General features: G+C 43.7%; 1 protein-coding gene across 1 annotated transcript in view; it reads left to right on the top strand.

Annotated features, from left to right (window-relative positions):
• Nucleotides 1-11,212: 11,212 nt before the first annotated feature.
• Nucleotides 11,213-20,772, top strand: part of raraa (retinoic acid receptor, alpha a) — a 580,457-nt gene continuing 570,897 nt past the window's right edge. The window contains exon 1 of the mRNA XM_043674897.1: nt 11,213-11,312. The gene's annotated coding sequence lies outside the window, so the exon portion shown is untranslated. The remainder of the gene's footprint in view (nt 11,313-20,772) is intronic.

Genomic DNA, 20,772 nt, shown 5'->3' with positions numbered 1-20,772 from the left:
AAGGAAAGACAGTGCAGTGGTTACCACTGCTGCCTCACAGCACCAGTGTCCCAGGTTCGATTCCAGCCTCTGGCGACTTTCTGTGTGGAGTTTGCACATTCTCCCTGTGTCTGCGTGGGTTTCCTCCGGTTTCCTCCCACAGTCCAAAAATATGCATGTCAGGTGAATTGGCCATGCTAAACTGCCCATAGTGTTAGATGCATTAGTCAGAGGGAAACGGGTCTAGGTGGGTTGCTCTTCGGAGGGTCGGTGTGGACTGGTTGGGCCGAAGGGCCTGTTTCCACACTGAAGGGAATCTAAACTAATAATAAAAAAATGCTGGTAATGGGACAATTAAAAACAACAAAAGCTTGGCCCAGCCAAGCTGTGGTAGCAGGAAATGTTGGATATGGTCTGAAGTTGTTGAATTTAATGATGAACCTGAAATTATGATGGGTGCTTTGCAATTTTAAAATCCCGAACCTAACCATCAATATGTACAGAATTACATCGGAGCTCAGGAACAGAAACAGACCATAAGCCCCCAGTTAAAGCATATTAGTATTCATACTCCATTCAAGCCATAATCTCTTTTCCACGTACATCTTGTGATGTGTCCTATTGACCACAGGGGGGCATCATTGAACCACCAGTAAAGTTGGAGTTCATACTGTGGGCCTCTTGATGTATGAAAATACCTGTTTTACACACTTTTCTGCATATTTTGTTAAAAGTTTTATTTTCTTTTATTTTAAGGTTATGTTTAGGTTTGAATACAAAAGATTAATTAGAAATAAGATCAAATCTACTAAAAACATGTCCAAACAGACCAGGCAGTGGTGATAATCCACACGAGTGGCCTCTTCCATTGTGTATGCTGAATGTTGTCATTTTAGCACTTTTTTTAAAGTGAGAAATCAACCACCACCCTCTATGGGGATAGAATAAAGCCTACAAACTAGCAAAAAGAGGCTGTAAACAGTTAATTCAATTTAATGTTTGATTGATAAGACTCTGCCGCCCCAAAATATTTCAAAGATCAGGTGAAGAACAAGAACTGGAGTGCAAAATTCCATCAATATTGGAAATAATAAAGGAAAAAGTGAGGTCTGCAGATGGTGGAGAGTCAGAGTCGAAAGGTGTGGGACTGGAAATGGCACAGCAGGTCAGGCAGCATCCGGGGAGCAGGAGAATCGATGTTTTGGGCAAAAGCCCTTCACCAGGAATGCGAATTCCTGATGAAGTGTTTATGCCCAAAACGTCGATTCTCCTGCTCCTTGGATGCTACCTGACCTGCCATGCTTTTCCAGCACCACATTTTTCGACTTTGAAACAATAAAGGTTGATTAATGGTGTTGGGAGATTATTATTCCAAAACTTGGGTTTTAAAAGCCTGAGTTGGCAAGAAGGCAGTTTATTTTTATTTTGTTTATTATTTTTGAGGCCTGAAAGTCAATGTTTAATTTTTAAACATTTTAATTTTTAAAGTTGGGGTTAGAAATGCAGCCTGTTATCTCCTGCAGCCTGTTCTACTCATCTGTGACCCCTCACTGATTCCACTCCTATCCCCCTTGTCCCATATCCCTTAATATCATTGGTTGTTAATCTACTATTCTCTGTTTTGAACATTAACACTAGATCCAGAGTGTCCAAGCTTCTACCATGCTGAACGGAGACGTGTTTCCTCATTTCAAGGTTAATAAGTCTGGCTCTCGATGGGCTGAAGGCTCTCTTTCTATGCTGTAGACTTCTGACTCTGAACCACCATTTCTCTTACAGTCTGGACTATCTGCTTCCTTACAGTATGGAAAACTTTGAACAAATCACTGCTTATCTAGCTGCATTCCAGGTCCGCACAATCCCATTTTGTGGAATCTCTCCTTGTAATTTACTTTCTGGAGTTCAGGCATCATGCTGGTACATTTACGTTGCGGATTTATTAAAATGGTGTTTTGGTTTAATAATAGAAGAGAAAAAGCTTGCAGTTGGATGTACGGCGTGCTATTGTCAATCTGCTCACAATGTTGCTATGGGATTTGATGGTCCCTCATAGATGGCTGGCTGACAGCACAACATAGGATAGCTGCTGGTATTTATAAAGCACCTCTAATCAAACAAAACGTCTCGAGATGCTTCACAAGGGTCATTTATCACAGTTAGATAGCAAACCACATAAGGAATCATTAAGTAGATGGTCAGAGGTTTGATGAAAGAAACAGTTTTTGAGGAGTATCTTGAAGGAGATATTAGAGATTGAGAGGTTTAGTAATGAAACTCCAAATCTCTTGTCTCCTCTCACCAGTAGCAGAGCAGATAAAATTGAGGATCCTCACAGGGGCAGAATTGGAGGACATCAGATACCTGCAGCCGAAAGAGATTACAGGGAATGGGAGTGGAGTGACTGCAGATGAATTTGAAAATCTGGGCCGTGAATTATAAAATCAATACATTTATTGGGAACTAATAAATGTTAATGAGTGCAGGCGCACAAGACTTACTGCAATTGTTCTTATTACTTCATGAGAGATGCGGGTGTTGCTGGTGAGGCTAGCATTTAATGGTATGGTGAAATAGGGCAAATTCAGCAAGGTTTCTTTAAGTGGGGGTCATGCCTGACAAATCTGTTAGATTCCTTTGAGGAAGAAATGAGCAGGTTAGACCAAGGAAAGCCAATGTTTGTTATCTACCCTGTACTTCAAGAAGGCCTTTGAGTAGGTGCTGCATAGGAGGCTACTGAGTAAATAAGGGCCCATAGTGTCAGAGGCAAGATGCTAGCATGAATATAAGCTAGGCTATCTGGCAGAAAGCAGAGAGTGGGGATAAAAGGGTCCTCAAATCAGCAGCCAGTGACAAGTGGTGTTCCACATGGCTCAGTTTTGGCACCACAACTTTTCACTTTCTATATTAACAATCTCGATGAAGGAACTGAGGGCATTCTGGCTAGGTTTGCAGATGATACAAAGATAGGTAGAGGGACAGGTAGCATTGAGGAGGCGGGGAGGCTGCAGAAGGATTTGGACAGGTTAGGAGAGTGGGCAAAGAAATGGCAGATGGAGTACAATGTGGGAAAGTGTGATGTCATGCACTTTGTTAGGAAGAATAGAGGCATGGACTATTCTCTACGTGGGGAGAAAATTCTGAAGTCTGAAGTGCAAAGAGACTTGGGAGTTTTAGTCCAGGATTCTCTCAAGGTAAACTTGCAGGTTTTGTCAGTAGTTAGGACGGCAAATGCAATAATGACATTTATTTTGAGAGGACCAGGAATATGCTTCTGAGGCGCTATAAGGCTCTGGTCAGACTACATTTGGAGTATTGTGCTCAGTTTTGGGCTGCATATGTCAGGAAGAATGTACTGGTCCTGCAGTGTGTTCAGAGGAGGTACACGTGCATAGTCCCAGGAATGAAAAGTTTAACATATGAGGAACATTGAGGACTCTGAGTTTATACTCAATGGAGTTTAGAAGGATGAGGGGGGGATCTAATTGAACCATACAGAATATCAAATGGCCTGGACAGAGTAGATGTTGGGAAGATGTTTCCAAAGTTAGGTGAGACTAGGACCCAAGGCACAGCATTGGAGTAAAGGGAAGATCTTTTAGAACGGAGATAAGGAGAAACTTCTTCAGCCAAAGAGTGGTGAATCTATGAAATTTACTGCCACAGAAGGCTGTGAAAGCCAGGTCATGGAGTATATTTAAGACTGAGATAGATAGGTTGTTGAGGATCAAGGGTTACAGGGAGCAAGTGGGAGAATGGGGTCGAGAAACGTATCAGCCACAACTGAATGGTGGAGCAGACTCGATGGACTGAATGACCTAATTTCTGCTCCTATATCTTATAGTCTTCTGCAACACCTGCCCTTTCACCTCCTCCCTGCTCATCATCCAAGTGCCTAAATAGTCTTTCCAGGTGAAGCAGCTGTACCTCCTCCAATCTTGTGTATTGTATTTCCTGCACCCAGTGTGGCTCATTCTACATTGGAGTAACCAAACGCAGACTGAGTGACTGCTTTGCAGAACACCTCTGGTCTGTCCACAAGTTCGACCTGACCCTCCCGTAGCTGGTCATTTTAACACAGCGTCCTGCTGACATGCCCACGTGTCTGTCCTCAGCATGCTGCAATGCTCCAGTGAATCTCAGCACAAACTGGAGGAACAACATCTCATCTTCAGACTGGGCATCTTACAGCCTTCTGGACTGAATAATGACTTCAACACTTCCAAATTGTGAACCATTTCTTTCCTTTCTTTTAGCTTGTTAGCATGTTCTCTCTCCGCTTCCACCATCCCGGCACCAGTCCTTTCAAGTCTGGCAGGAGACACACCATTGTTCTTTCATTCTTACATTCCGATCACTTAATCTGAACTGTCAGTATCTTTTCTCCACCAGCACCCTCCATCCACTACTACCGCCCTCATCAAAACTTATTGCACAAATGCTGCCTCATCCACAATTCACATTAGCTCTGATGAAGAGATATCTTGACTCGAAACGTTAGCTTGCTCTCTCCAGGGATGCTGCCTGACCCACTGTGATCTCCAGCATTTGTTGCTTTCAGTACAGAATCAAACGTCTGTAGTAATTTGCTCCTACAGTTCGTGAAAATGTTGGGCTTTAGGCTGTCATTAGAGATTATCAGAACTTCTAAAGAAGTAACAGTTCAAAAGGTCACTCATTTGTTTAATACAATCAGAAGAGATAGAATTATAAAGTAGAAGGTTAGTTAACTTAAAGAGCAGGAGATATTATGCCTGCAAGAACAATGGCAGATTAGAGATGTTTTTGCTTTGCGACCTCAAGCTAAATTAGTTTTAAAAACATTCCATTAACCCTGAAAGGTTGTAATAGCCATTTATTTCATCAGATTAAACAATGAGTTATAAACAAGGGATAGTTAATCTAAAGGTCGGTTTGAGTGCAGCCCAGAGCAGGCTACATGATTATGGAGATTGAGAAAATTTTCTGGCTTCAGTTTATCTGGCTGCTTGCTGAGAATTAGTTTCAGGTGTGTGCAGTTTGCAGTTCACTGAGAGAAATTGGTGGACGTAAATGTTAGTTAAGAGTGTGGTGCTGGAAAAGCATAGCAGATCAGGTAGCATCTGAGGAGCAGGAAAATCAACGTTTTTGGGCAAAAGCCCTTCATCAGGAATGAGGCTGGGAGCCTTGGGGGTGGAGAGATAAATGGGAGTGGGTTGGGGCGGGGAGGATGGTAGCTGAGAGTGCAATAGGTGGATTGAGGTGGGGGTAAAGGTGATTGGTTGGAGAGGAGGGTGGAGCGGACAGATGGGATGGCTCATGAGGGCTGTGCTGAGCTGGGAGGTTGGAACTGGTGTAAGGTGGAGGGAGAGGAAATGAGGAAACTGGTGAAATCCACAATGATGCCATAGGGTTGGAGGCTCCCAAGGTGGAAGACGAGGTAGTCTTCCTCTAGGTGTTGGGGGGTAGGGGAGTGGTGATGGAGGAGGTCCAGGTCCAGGCCCAGGACCTGCATGTCCTCGACAGGGTGGGAGGGGGAGTTGAAGTGTTCAGCCATGGGGTGGTGCGGGTATCCCGGAGATGTCCTGTGAAGCACTCTGCAAGTAGGCGTCCTGTAGAGGAGACTGCATTGGGAGCAACAGATACAATCAATGACGTGTGGAAGAGCAGGTAAAACTTTGATGGAAGGTTCCTTTGGGGCCTTGGAAGGAGGGGAGAGTTGAGCTAGTCTGGAACTGCATGGTGTTTTGAAAATAAACTAACTTCTTCACTCACTGTGTGAAAGGCTGGTGAGGCTTCATCCAAGTTTGAATCTTGAGTGAATTGGAATTGGGTAATTGCCAACTTTGGTAGAGGGGGAATTTAGTGGACTTCAGATTGGAAGTCTTGGACAGCAACCAAACCAAAGGACTAGGACATCAGTAGCTAAGAGACAGTGAATGAAAATGTTACCTCTGAGAATATTGAGCTAAGGAGGATTCTACAGGGGACTATAACATATTTATGAGTCATGATTTGGAGATGCCGGTGTTGGACTCGGGTGTACAAAGTTAAAAATCACACAACACCAGGTTATAGTCTAACAGGTTTAATTGGAAGCACACTAACTTTCGGAGCGAGGCTCCTTCATCAGGTGACAGTGGAGGGCTCGATCGTAACAGAATTTATAGCAAACATTTACAGTGTGATGTAACTGAAATTATACATTGAAAAATTGATTGTCTGTTAAGCCTTTCATCTGTTGAAAGGCTTAACAGATGAAAGGCTTAACAGGCAATCAATTTTTCAATGTATAATTTCAGTTACATCACACTGTAAATTTTTGCTATAAATTCTGTGTTACGATCGAGCCCTCCATTATCACTGATGAAGGAGCGTCGCTCCAAAAGCTAGTGTGCTTCGAATTAAACCTGTTGGACTATAACCTGGTGTTGTGTGATTTTTAATTTTATATTTATGAGTGGTTCCTATTCAAGTAAATAACTTTAAGATTGTGTTTTTTACTTACACCAAGAATTTTCTTTTTAAATACACAATCTTTCTTCTTGCATGTAATAAGCTATAGTGTTGAATGAATCCAATTTGAAAAGTTTAATTCAATTTTTATGACTTATGAGTTTTTGAAACATTAATCCTGTCTAGTTCTAGTGGTTTAAATGAGGTAGTCATAGTTTAGTTTTTGCAGGTTAGTGGTCCCTAAACAAGTAGCCATTGGTGAAATAAAAATAAATATATATATTTTAATCCCACTCTTTCCCCTTTATTAAAATAGATGTTGGTTTCTCAATGCCATCGGAATATTTGTCCAGTACCCTTTGTGCAGGCAATCAAAGGATATCACATGATCTGTCCTTTTTACATTATTAGAATAGTAAAGTTACCCATTTTATCTCCATCCCATTCCTACCTTTGATAAAGTCTTGAGCCACCTCTCCACCACATAGCCCACTTCACAGAATTGTGGCTGGATTCTGCTTACTGCTTTTTATACCCATGTTAAACTTTGAAATTCACTTTTTAAACCTCTCCTGTCTTTCCCTTATTCTCTATATCCTTCCTTAAACACTACATTTTGAAAACCTACATATTTGACTGAGCACCTGATGTGGTTTGGTGTCCAATTTAGTTTGAAAACACTCCTGTGAAGTGTCCTGAAAAGCATTACCATTTCAAGCACTACATAAATGCATATTGTTGTTAACCTGTTTGGATAAGAAGCAGGGCATTTTCCATATAATTTGCTTTTATCTCTCAGTCACCATGACAATGTGTCTGAGAAGTGACTAAACTCTTCAAACGTGTCAGGAGATGGGAGAGACAGGACAGCACTGGGTCTCAATCATGAGCAGTGTGTTTGTGATCACAGAAGGTGCCTCTAGGCTATTTTAAATTAATCCAGTGTGTAGGCAAGACTTCAGAGAAATAAATTTTGGTTTGATGCAAGTTGGTTGGAACATGAATTAACTCATCTTATTTACGTGTTATAAGGAGTGAACACAGGAGAATGCACTCAAAAGAAAATCCTCCCTGCTGCCACATTTCTCTACTTGTATTTTCTCACTTCCTCTGCTCCAGGGAGGACATTCTCAATTCCCATCACTGAAAAGGAATCTTTTTTTACACATTGTAAAACCTATTGTATTTACCAAACTTCCCCCTTTTAATTAAGGAAGGGGGATTCCTGACTCCATGGTTGTATTAGCTGAACACATAATAGGAGCTAATAAGATGAAGCAAGGTTCTGCAGGAATTATATAAACAATATAAACACTTTTCTATTCAGTTGGTTTGAAAATTGTTTTTAATCATATGGAATTTTTACAAAAAAATCCACATGTACTTCAAGACATTGTTGTACATAATACTGTGACGGTATTAACTAAACATGAGTACAGAAAGGTACAGAAATCTTTCTGTATGAGATCATGCAATCTTCACTGTAATAGAAATGAAAAAAACTACAGATGCTGGAATCCAAAATAACAGGTACTCCCATTCTGACATGGCCACCTCCATTACGACAATAAAGCACAATGAAAAACGTAGGAACATCACCTCATCTTCTGCCTGGGCAGCCTACAGCCCAGAGGACACACATTGAGTTCTCCAATTTCAAATATCTTCCCTTACCAGCCCCACCCCCTCCCTTCTCAGACCTCCCCTCCCTTCCACTCCTCCCTGGCACCTACTGGATTCATTCCTCCCATTGACCAACCCACTGCCTGTCTTCACCTTCTCCACTTTACCACTCTGCCCCTGCCACCCTCTTTTTCTGCAGCTCCCCCAACACCCACACCCAGTCCTGAAGAAGGGTTACATGTGAAAAGTTGACTTCTCCACCTCCTGATGTTGCTTGGCTTGCTATGTTCTTCCAGCCTTCTGCTTATTTCACTGTAATAGAAGGCAGTCATAAATCTTGGGTTTGAGAATGGAGTTCTAAAACTTCAGCTAAAGCTCAAATAATGTCAATCACCTATTGCTACTGTCATCTATACAAACATTTAATATCAAATTTGTATGTCCTTTTTTCCCCTTGGGGTGCAATGGCCGACAGCTGCGGGGGTGGATGTTGCTGACTTGGATTGAACTGTTACCTATCACAGGATGACAGGACCTTTGTTGATGAGATATATTCTGTGTAAATGCAGCTCTGGCAGGCACTCGGACCTAGTGGTGTTGACAGAGCTGGTAGGCCCTAGGACCCTGCACTGTAGGAGGTGAGTACTTGGGCCCTACAGTGGAGAGGTGGATGATCCAACAGGCATTAGGAGTCTACTAGATAGGCACGCACTAGGAATTAACGGCCATAACATGGGCAGGCATTAGAACCCAGACATGCTGGGTCCAGGATTGGTGGCTTAGCTCTAGAATTTTGCTCAGGGGGGCGGGCACTAGGATACTGCTGCACTGAGACTGGGTCCAATCATTGGGACCCAGCGATGTTGAACCAGGAGGATGGTTATGCGAGACCGGCTCGGACCTTGCAATCCTGGCCCTAGGAAGGTGGGAGGACAGGCAGGCTCCCGATGCGGTCTCCTCTACATTGGGGAGACTGGGCGCCTCCTAGCAGAGCGCTTTAGGGAACATCTCCGAGACACCCGAAGAACACCAATCAACCAAATCGCCCTGTGGCTCAACATTTCAACTCCCCCTCCCACTCTGCCGAGGATATGGAGGTGTTGGGCCTCCTTCACCGCCGCTCCCTCACCACCAGACGCATGGAAGAAGAACGCCTCATCTTCCGCCTCGGAACACTTCAACCCCAAGGCATCAATGTGGATTTCAACAGCTCCTCATTTCCCCTTTATTCCTGATGAAGGGCTTTTGCCCGAAACTTCGATTTTGCCTGTCCTCGGATGCTGCCTGAATTGCTGTGCTCTTCCAGCACCACTGATCCAGAATCTGGTTTCCAGCATCTGCAGTCATTGTTTTTACTTTATCCAACTGTATGGCTCTGGCAAGAGCTGTGTTTTAGTTCCAGCCTATGGGGTCTCCAGGATGACAGATATTAGGACCCAGCAGAGCTAGATCTGGCTGAATGGATCATTGAGTACTAGGACCTAGCAGTGCAATCCCCTGCAGGTGGGAGGCAGAACGGGGACTAGAACCCAGCACTTCTTGCTACAAAAAGTGCGTAGGAGCAGGGCGCCAGGACCCAACTGAGCTAACTTCAGGAGAATGTTCACTAGGATATAGCAGTGCTGGCTCCTGTAGGCTGGCAGTCACCAGGACCCAGTATTGCCAGCTTGGGCTGGTGTGGGGTGGCATAAGGATGCACTGGTGCAAGATCTGGCAGACATTCGGACTCAGTAGTGTCTGCTCTGGTGGGCACTAGACCCAGCGGTATCCGCTCTGGTGGGCACAAGGACCCAGCTGTGCCTGCTCTAACTGGCACTAGGACCCAGCGGTATTTGCTCCGGTAAGCACTAGCACCCATGGTGCCAGCTTCTGCAGGTGGCCCTAGGACCCAGTGGTGTTCGCTCCAGTGGGCAAGAGGGCCCAGCTGTGCCTGCTCTGGTGGGCTCTAGGACCCAGCAGTACCAGCTCCTGCAGGCAGACACTAGGACCCAGCGGAACCAGATCGTTTGGGTGGGCACTAGGACCTGGTGGTGCCACCTCCAGGCAGGCACTAGGACCCGGCGATGCTACCTCTGGGCAGGCACTAGGACCCGGCGTTACCAGCCGCTGCAGGTGGGCACTAGGACCCAGCGGTGCCAGCTCCTGCTGGCAGGCACTAGGACCCGACGGTGCCAGCTCCTGCAGACAGGCACTAGGTCCTGGCGGTGCCAGCTCCTGCTGGCGGGCACTAGGACCCGGCGGTGCCAGCTCCTGCAGGCGGGCACTAGGACCCAGCATTATCAGCCGCTGCAGATGGGCACAAGGACCCGGCGTAACCAGCCGCTGCAGGCAGGCACTAGGACCCAGCGGTGCCAGCTCCTGCTGGCGGGCACTAGGACTAACGGTGCCAGCTCCTGCAGGCAGGCACTAGGACCTGGCGGTGCCAGCTCCTGCAGGCAGGCACTAGGACCCAGCGGTACCAGCCGCTGCAGGTGGGCACTAGGACCCGGCAGTGCCAGCTCCTGCAGGCAGGCACTAGGACCTGGCAGTGCCAGCTCCTGCAGGTGGGCACAAGGACCCAGCAGTGCCAGCTCCTGCAGGTGGGCACAAGGACCCAGCAGTGCCAGCTCCTGCAGGTGGGCACTAGGACCCGGCGGTACCAGCCCCTGCAGGCGGGCACTAGGACCCGGCGGTGCCAGCTCCTGCGGGCGGGCACTAGGACCCGGCAGTGCCAGCTCCTGCAGGTGGGCACAAGGACCCAGCAGTGCCAGCTCCTGCAGGTGGGCACTAGGACCCGGCAGTGCCAGCTCCTGCAGGTGGGCACTAGGACCCGGCGGTGCCAGCTCCTGCGGGCGGGCACTAGGACCCGGCGGTGCCAGCTCCTGCGGGCGGGCACTAGGACCCGGCGGTGCCAGCTCCTGCGGGCGGGCACTAGGACCCGGCGGTGCCAGCTCCTGCGGGCGGGCACTAGGACCCGGCGGTGCCAGCTCCTGCGGGCGGGCACTAGGACCCGGCGGTGCCAGCTCCTGCGGGCGGGCACTAGGACCCGGCGGTGCCAGCTCCTGCGGGCGGGCACTAGGACCCGGCGGTGCCAGCTCCTGCTGGCGGGCACTAGGACCCGGCGGTGCCAGCTCCTGCTGGCGGGCACTAGGACCCGGCAGTACCAGCTCCTGCGGGCGGGCACTAGGACCCGGCGGTGCCAGTTCCTGCGGGCGGGCGGTCGGTCGGTCCCGGGTTGTCCTGAAGCGTCTCTGAGGAGCCTCCGGATCCGACTCGCAGGCGCCTCCCGGCCGCAGACAGTGAGTGTGTGCGCAGACAGTGAGTGTGTGTGAGCTGGGGCCGGGGCTCGCTGACAGACACGGGGCGGGGGAGCGGTGCTCGGTGACGGCGCTGGGGAGCCGGGCTGCCGGGGTTCCCCTCTCAACTTTCCCGTGAGCGGGGCATCCTCGGGCCGGGCAGCCCAGCCGGCACTCACCGAGAGGCGGGGAAGAGGCAAATCGAGAGGCGGGGCTGCAGGGAGTCCCAGGCGGGGCCTAGGAGTTGTCAGGGAGGAATTTAAATCCTGCCTCTGAAAGTTTACCAAAGGCAGCAGCATCTTCCCCAGAAATTGCCTCAGTGCCTCTGCAGGAGGAAGGTCTCCTTTTTTAAAAGTTAATTTGGGTTTATCAGCAATTAGCTGTGGACTTGAATCTCCCAGTGGGTTTTATTTTCGTGTTTTATATTTTAATTGCAAAAATATTGACTTTCACAATCATCTTATTGAAAATGTTTGTACTTTAAGACAAAAACAAGGCGTCTAACACATGAGGTAGTTTCATTTAACTTGTCAGTTTCTTTTGAGGTGAGTTGTTGCAAAGTGTGTTTTATTTTGCACTTTCTTCCAAAATATTTGCCTGGTTAATTGTGAAAGTCTGTCTGTTGCCATTATTTTGCATCTTTTTCTCTTCTCCCTCCTTTTTAAGTTCCTTTCTTTGAAGGTTTTAGGCTCAGCACCCCCTGCCCAGGATTTTGACAGCGAAATCTAAGCTGGCTGTCCCATTGCAGTGCTGAGGGAGTGCTGCAATGTCACAGGTGCCATCATTTGCTTTCCTGTCAGCCCCTTCGGTTAGGCTTAAAATATTCTCCCCGCAGTCTGAGGATGGTCAATATCTATCCTTCAATCACCATTGTTTTTTAAAAAAAAACGATGATCTGGCTACAATAGCATTGCTGTTTGTGGGATCTTGCTATGCACAAGTTGGCTGCCACTTTTGCTATGCTGGGGCCAACAACTGCACTTCATCGGTTATAAAATCTTTTCCGGATATCCTGTGGTCATGCAAATTTCTCCAATAAAAGGTGAAACTGCAGTGCCCCTCTCATGTAAACTTGCTTAATATTGAGGTGTGTATCCCTCAAAACCAACTCCACCTGACAGCACCTATTGTTTGTACACCTGACACCAGACTCCTGAAGCAACTGCTCCATTTGGAATCAGTCGTGACAGGACACTCTACAAAAGAAGGCAATGAGCACATTGAGAGATTTCATCAGTGACATGTGGAGTTGAAGTCCAGGTTTTGGAGGAAGCATACAAATCTCGGGGGAAAAAAACTCTTCTACCTGACTTTTCAAGTACTACTAACTCCACCTGTGCCAGAATCTGCAGATGGCATTTTGGATTCATCAGCCATCTCTGATCCCATCAAACCAGAGTGGAAATAAATCGTCCTGAGAGACAGCCCATGAAGCGAAGAATTCAGTGGTAGCCTAGCTTTGCTTCCCCTGAAGCTTAAAAATATCACAACACCAGGTTATAATCCATCACGTTGTATGATTTTTTAACTTTGTCCACCCCAGTCCAACACCAGCTCCTCCAAATCATGGATACCATCCCCTGAAGGTAGTCAGCACTTTACTGTGATCTGATCTGGCTGCACTGATTGCAGTCATTAATGCCTGGTTGAAGTTTTTTTTAACCCCGTGTTTTTGGGCAGTGAGAGTTAGTACCTTAAGTGGCATCTGGATTGTCACTGATTGTGTTTTCACCCGATGTTCAAAGGCACACTCTCCAATGTAGGCTCACAGACTAACAAACAATAACCTTGCAGATCAGATCATGTTTACCATCCTGGTTCTTTACTGAGTGTTTATTTGCTGTGTGAAAATTGGGTCGCAGAACTAAAACTTGCAGGTTTAATCACTGGCTTCTGCTAAAACAGGTTGATGGTGAGTTATCATAGTTGACCTCAACCCCTTGGACAAGGGTTGGGAAGAATATGAAGTCCCGTCCTGGCTCCTGATGAAAGAACTTGTAGGTTGGATGGTTTATATTGAGTGCGATGCCCTCTATGTTCAAATAGTAGGTCGGGGATCACTGTTTTGTGCTGGTGTGTTAAAGGGCTACTCAGCCGAGACACCAAATGCGACTGGTATCATGTACTTGTACTTCTGCCTTCCAAAGGTTAATACCTTCAGAAGGGATCAGGATTGGAGATATTTCTAAATGCACATTATGAATCTATTATAAATAAGATAATATCATTCACATACTTGAGTGATTTCAAGTTTACGATCTCATTGTGAGGTTGGCATAATTTATTGTAAACTGCACAACATTGTTGCATTTTCTAACATCATCTGAGCCCCACTGAGTTTGGTGTTTTGTGATCAGCGCAGGATCTGTATGATTCTCTGCATGAACTATACTGATGATAGAATTTCTTGGAGGTGAAGTTATGTTTTCAAGTCAATTATTAGCAATAACATTTATTGTTGTCTTGAGCATCATTGAACATCCTTGTGTATCATTCGTTTGGATGTGTACAGAAGCGTAATTAGCAGAAAAAGTTAACCTTAAAGTTATGAGATGTTTCATATCAGAACCTCTTGTGTTTAAAGGTCTGTTAAGTAACCTGGTTAATGTTACTCCTTTCAAATTACTATCTTGTATCTTATGTGATAGCAAGCTGAATAGTTATCTCCAGAATAATCATTGCACTTTTTAGCAAAAAGTTCTGTAATGATATAATGTTTTTGGTTAAATAAACCTTATCAATTTTTAAATATATGTTCTGTTTATGCTGTAATCTCTGAGATAGGATTGTGCCTTTATAAAGACTTCGAGGAGAAAGTGAGGATTGCAGATGCTAGAGATCAGAGCTGAAAATGTGTTGCTGGAAAAGCGCAGCATGTCAGGCAGCATCCAAGGAACAGGAGAATCAACGTTTCGGTCATAAGCCCTTCGTCAGGAATCAGGCTTATGCCCGAAATGTCGATTCTCCTGTTCCTTGGATGCTGCCTGACCTGCTGCGCTTTTCCAGCAACACATTTTCAGCCCTTTATAAAGGCTCCCAAGTTTTTATTATCTTGGTTTAATCATAAATATTTTATAGATACACTATATTTTTAAGAGTACACAGTTAGAAAAAGAACATGAGGAGAAAGTGAGGACTGCAGATGCTAGAGATCAGAGCTGAAAATGTGTTGCTGGAAAAGCGCAGCAGGTCAGGCAGCATCCAGGAAACAGGAGAATCGACGTTTCGGGCATAAGCCCTTCTTCAAGGGCTTATGCCCCGAAACGTCGATTCTCCTGTTCCCTGGATGCTGCCTGACCTGCTGCGCTTTTCCAGCAACACATTTTCAGCTAGAAAAAGAACATGCCATATAGGCTTTTGCAAAGTTGTATTCTTCACAGTTTTTATATCTTAGATTGCCCTGGTGGTTCAGTATAATATTTGGTGTTATACTGAACCACAAAGGTCATGTGTTTTTAGTGGTACCCTGGCAATTTTTTGGCTTTTGCCAAGATGACGTTGTGGTCAAGGCTGATCTCCTCAGTGAGGGAAGGCTGCATTGTTGCTGGGGTTGCCTTTCAGGGATATTAAACTGTGGCTCCATCAGTTGGATATTGAAAAATCCCTCAATGTTTCAAAGCTATGCCAGGAAGTTTCTTCAGTGCCCTTGCCAACATTGTGTTTTTTGTGGATCGATGCAGATTATTTGATTACTTATCTGGGTGCTGTCTGTGGGATGTTGCTGGCATAAATTAGCTACAGCATTTGCCTATAAAGTAATAGTGACTACATGTCAAAGGTGATTGATTGGCTTCAATGTTCTTTGGGGCTTTCCAAGAATGTGAAAGGAGCTAGATAAATGCAACATTTCCTCTCCTCTCTGACCACTATCAAAGAAAGATTTTGGGTCAAGGTTCTTCGATTACTAAGTTGACAATGTTGAACAAGAACAGGATGTTTTTTGTGATTGAACTGCCCACTGCTCCTCACTGTCTAAAAGAACCTGTGAAAAATGGCTTTTTCAGTGAGATACTAGAGAGCTGCCAGTTGCTCTGAAACTGTGCTGTTGCACAAATTATTATCCTCAGGAATGCACCAGAGAGGTTGCTGGATTTTAATTAGGTACAATTTTAAATGAATTGAAAACCCCATGGATGGTGTACATTTTGGTAAATGTAGATTTTGTGAGTCCCTCCCATTTTACCATGTTTACAATGCGCCTGTTCATTACAGTTTGGGTGAAGTTGCATAATTTAGGTGAACAAAATGTCAATAAAAATTAATCTGACAAAATGTTAATAAATTATCACACCATCTATATGAAATTGCAAAAAATTAACCATTTAAAGAATTACGCTAACTTTTAAAAAGCGTTCTGGACGTTGCATAGCAAGTACTGTAAATGATATCAGAGAGTGATTACAGGACAGTAATCTCATCAAGGGGTTCAGATAACATTGGAAACAGCAAAGCTTAATGATTATATAACTGCTTTGAAATCGCTTTTGTATATCCATTGTTACTTAGAGCATTGTTCCATTTGGTTAGATGGGATTTTGAAAAGGGTGGATCCTGACCAGGCAACAATTACAGTTCAACAGAAATAAAATTCTGTCCTTCCCAACCTTTTCAACATTTCAGATCAGTGTGAATGTAATCCTGTTCATTATAGCCATTTCAACATAATTTAAGGTGTGATTAGTAGTTAGGTCTCATATAGTTGTATGTTGTTTTTTTGAAATATCTGTTTATTATTGACTGCTACAGCGTTAGAAAATAGTGCATATTAGTGTTCCATTACCTCCAGTATGGATGTACTTCCTCATTTCTTATTTAATGGTACTTTCAATTTGTAGTTTATGTCTTCCACAAAGCATTGCAGGCTTGTTGAGCAACCTGGGAACATATATGGGCTTATATGATCAACTACAAATGTGTTGTTCAAAATAGCAAATTAAAGTCACAACGCAGTAATCATTGTGATACTTTATTACTACTTCTACAATCTTTGACATGGAGTCCGTGGGGAATTGATATTAATTATTGTGCATGTTATCAAATTGAGGTTTTTTTTTAAACTTGCCATCTCCTTCTCATTGTTTCTGGACTTTGCTCTGCTGCAGTTGGCTTTTTCATTTGTCTACATTAACCATTGAATATAATTCACAAAGGAACTTTGTTAGCTGTGAAGCTGTAAAAGATGTTACATGTGTATTTAAGTGTGTGATTCAGCTGTTGCTATCTACGATGGGTGATGAATATATAGCTGGAAAATAATATAATCGTAACCAGGTTTGACAAATTTCAAATCGGAAACTATTAAACAAAAATTAATTTTTAAAATTTTTGTATTCTAAATTGTCATCTCACTGTGAAGAATTCCTCTAATGCAATATGCCAATCTGCCCGGTTTGCTTCCCATCTAGTTAATGACATTAATAAAATTGCATTCTTAGAAGTTGCCTGTTTCAAAACTATGTGCACCTGAGATTTTGGTAAACAGTTAATTGTGAAAGAAAATAGAAAATTTTGCATTCCCAAGTTGCTTAGCTCTGACTTTGATTTTGAGCAATTAGGAATGTTGGTTATAGGTTATACAAGTCTTTTCTGTACTTTGCTTTTGTGTGAATGAAAGAAGGACCCCAATCTGTATCCTTCGTTCTGCCTTTTAAATTTAAAGCCTTTTTCTCAACCAGTTCCCATACCTACACTGCACACCAAACCATAGCCTCCTCAACTAATTCTGGGGTAACTTTGCTACTTGATGAAGGAGCAGTGCTTCGAAAGCTAGTACTTCCAAATAAACCTATTGGAATATAACCTGGTGTTGTGTGATTTTTAACTTTTGTCCACCCCAGTCCAACACCGGCACCTCCACATCATTGCTTCAATGAGTCATTCCTAATGTGTCAGCACACATTCTGAATGTGACTTCCTTGAATGTGTACTCATCACAGAAAACTGATACAGTCTAGACCACCACCCCACTTGGGTCAGTGGTGGTGCAGTTTCCAGGAAGGATCTGTAATTTGTTTGAGTAGAATTCTCATTGACATAACCAAAGGGGCAGAGAGGTCGATTGTTATATTCCTCCTGCTTCCTATGGTTACACAGGCAAATGCTGCAAAGCCTAGGCATTGAACATGAGACTTTCTGGTCTGCCTCAGCTGGGCTTTTTCCTCACTCACCAACTTCCTGGTTTGATTATTGACTGAAGTGTTGACTGATTTTAAAATATGCTCAGTTACTGCAGACAGCTAGTTTTTTTAATTTAAGGGTTAAAACAAGGGCTGAAGGAATACATTTGTTGCGGGAGCTCTGTCAACAGTTCTGTATGTGAACCACATAACACTGCTCAGATAACCTTTGCTGTGGTGTTAGAATCTCTGGATTCTACATCAGTCAGCAAATAGCTCTTTAAATAACTTTAGTAAAATAACATGCAGTTCGTTTTGAGATACTTTGGTTCCTGAAACTGTTAACTCTAAACACAGTGAAGCAATGTGTTTACTATCAAACTACCAAATTCAAAGTTAGTAGTTCTCTCAGTTTTGGGCTCATTTTCACCTCGGGGATAGTGGGTTCAAGCTTACTCCAAGAAGTGGAGCATAAAATCTTGGCTGGCATTCCAACAGAATTCGGAGAGGGTGGTGCATGGTGTGAGAGGCTGGCTTTTTGACAAGGTGTTAAATCACGCATAGGAGTTGGCAAAGTTAAAAATCACAAAACACCAGGTTATAGTCCACCAGGTTTAATTGGAAGCATACTAGCTTTCGGCGCGCTGTTCCTTCATCAGGTGTTTGTGGAGGGCTCAATTGCAAGACACAGAATTTATAGCAAAAGTTTACAGTGTGATGTAACTGAAATTATACATTGAAAAATACCTTGATTGTTTGTTGAGTCTTTCATCTGTTTGAATACCATGATAGTTTCACTTCTTTCATGTGTAAATCACAAAACGGTTTTTTAAAAGTTGCATTCTCAGGTTGACTGTAACAATTGGTGCTGGAAATGTGTTGCTGGAAAAGCGCAGCAGGTCAGGCAGCATCCAGGGAACAGGAGAATCGACGTTTCGGGCCTGAAGAAGGGCTTATGCCCGAAACGTCGATTCTCCTGTTCCCTGGATGCTGCCTGACCTGCTGCGCTTTTCCAGCAACACATTTCCAGCTCTGATCTCCAGCATCTGCAGACCTCACTTTCTCCTGTAACAATTGGTGTTAGCTAGACAATATGTTGAAGAGAGGACCTTTGTTTAGTTATTTCCCTGTTGTCTGGCACACCAGCAGGAAACTATTTGTAGCTAACCAGCTAACACAGTGGCAGATCACTCACTACAGTACAATGTTTAAACCTTGGGATCTTTCTGATAAGTTGGGCTTGTTCGCCATGCTGAGTACTTCATTTATCCATTCAGTCACAATTCTGAGTTTTTAATCTCTGTCGTGCCTTATGCTTAAATGCATGGTGTTCAAATGTATTTCTGGGAATATAAATTCTAAAAATCTGATCACATTTTACAATCTAAGAGTGAGTATCATTGACAGATGAAACTCGGATGGGTTTGTGCTGTGGACTTGTATCATTAAAGAAGTATGTCAGCATTGCTCAAATTAACTTAAGTTTAGTAAGCTTTCTTCCCTTCAGTTTGACACAGTTTCTGGAGTGAAAGGAAGATGCACTGATTTATTGAACCACTCTGTTCTCTATGCTGTGTTCATTGTTTTTGACCTGCTAAACCATGAGGGATTTTGCAATTTGAGTCTGTTATTTTGGGATTTCCAATGAGTTCTGTCCAGTGCTGCTTGCTGGGATTTTGGTGAAGTAGGTGACATATCTCCTTGAATTAAGAGAAGCTCCAAGTAACCTAATAAATATAGATTTTGTTTATCAGGAAAGAGTATTTCAAGTTGAATGTAAAGGTGCACACCAAGAAGTGCCATGCACATAATGTTAAATGATGTTGACTTGGGTGTCTCTTTTTTCCCCCTGGGTAGTTGGGTAGCTTAAGTAGCTAATGGTATCATGCTACCAGTATCCCTGACAAAAAAAAGGTCAAGAATAGCGTTATGCCAGTACATCTCTTTCATGACACACTTATACAGCCAAGTTAGGCAAAATTAAAAGCTGTTATAGATTTGGAAGAGTTTTGGACATGGAGTGAGAACATCACAACTTTTATCATAACCATCCTTCTGGCATAATAAACCTAACATCAGCATTCAAAGCTAACTGTATTGCAAGAGACAGTTGTCATATTCGATATCAGATGAGCATAGACATATTCAGAACATCACAGGGCAGTTCTTAATATTGGGAGTGAGGAACCAAACATTATGCTCAGAGTACAAACATGCTTCTACATCAGCTCAAAAGCTAGTTTGGAGGTGCCTCAGTGAGGGAGAACAGGGAGGCACCCTGACAATATCCTTATTTCTATTTAGTAAAGCATTTCAATGGAAATGAAACATAGCACAATAGTCTACTTGTGCTGTTTTTCTTTGAAACATGTGATATTGAGTTGTGGTTTCTCAGGCAGTAGAAGCCTAAAGTAATACACCAGGAAGTAGCATGTTTCGGCTATGGTGGTGGAACTGCACTGCAACTCATTTAATCTTGATGGTCAGCACTTTGCAGTAGATTTATCTTTCTGCAGGAAGGCTTTACATATCAGTGATATTTCTTCCAAAATTATCTTCCTCAACTTTGACTCATGTGTTCAAATTTAGCCTTAAAAAGGTTGAATCACGTATGTTTGGCAGTTTTTAAAATCTTAATTGAATTTGCAGTACTTTGGAACAAAATCCTGTTCAAATGTCACTCGAATTGTCACATTCATTGAATGATGGTTTGTGACAGGTTTATTTCTTTATGATGGGATTAGAGGATTTTGTGACTCATCAGGATGGTAATGGGCTTTAATGATGTAATCTTGTGTTACTCTTGATCTCTTGCTGGATTTTCAGTGAATTAATTAAGTATTGAGATTAGATGTGCTTTGAAGCTCAGTTGATCAGCTGCTGGAAAATCGTATTAACTAGAGACTCCCAGGTATGTGATAATGTGCCTATTAAGCTCTGACTTCTTGAGCGGATTGTTTTAATTTTTAATTTCAGACAGTCTTGCCATGTTTGAAAGACATGGGTCATTACATCAGTATATTTTCTCCTAGTCAGAAAAGAGGCACAGATTATATTGCACTCTGAATTGGGGCTGGATTGAGATTATACACTATTTTTGAGGATCTGAAGTTATTAATTATAGGAATACTGCTTACCAAATCTCAAACTGATTGATTGTCATTGGAAATTGGCATTTGTTGCTTTTTGTATATATTCTGGGCAGCAACATGACTCAGTTTGCACTGCTACCTCATAGCGCCAGGGACATGGGATTCGATTCCAGCCTTGGATGACTCTGCAGACAGCACACAGACCTTCTCCCTGTACCTCTGTGGTTTTATGCGGGGTGCTCAGGTTTCCTCTCA

Source organism: Chiloscyllium plagiosum, chromosome 33, assembly GCF_004010195.1.
Source record: "Chiloscyllium plagiosum isolate BGI_BamShark_2017 chromosome 33, ASM401019v2, whole genome shotgun sequence".
Classification (NCBI taxonomy): domain Eukaryota; kingdom Metazoa; phylum Chordata; class Chondrichthyes; order Orectolobiformes; family Hemiscylliidae; genus Chiloscyllium; species Chiloscyllium plagiosum.
This window is presented reverse-complemented; position numbering and strand designations above follow the sequence as displayed.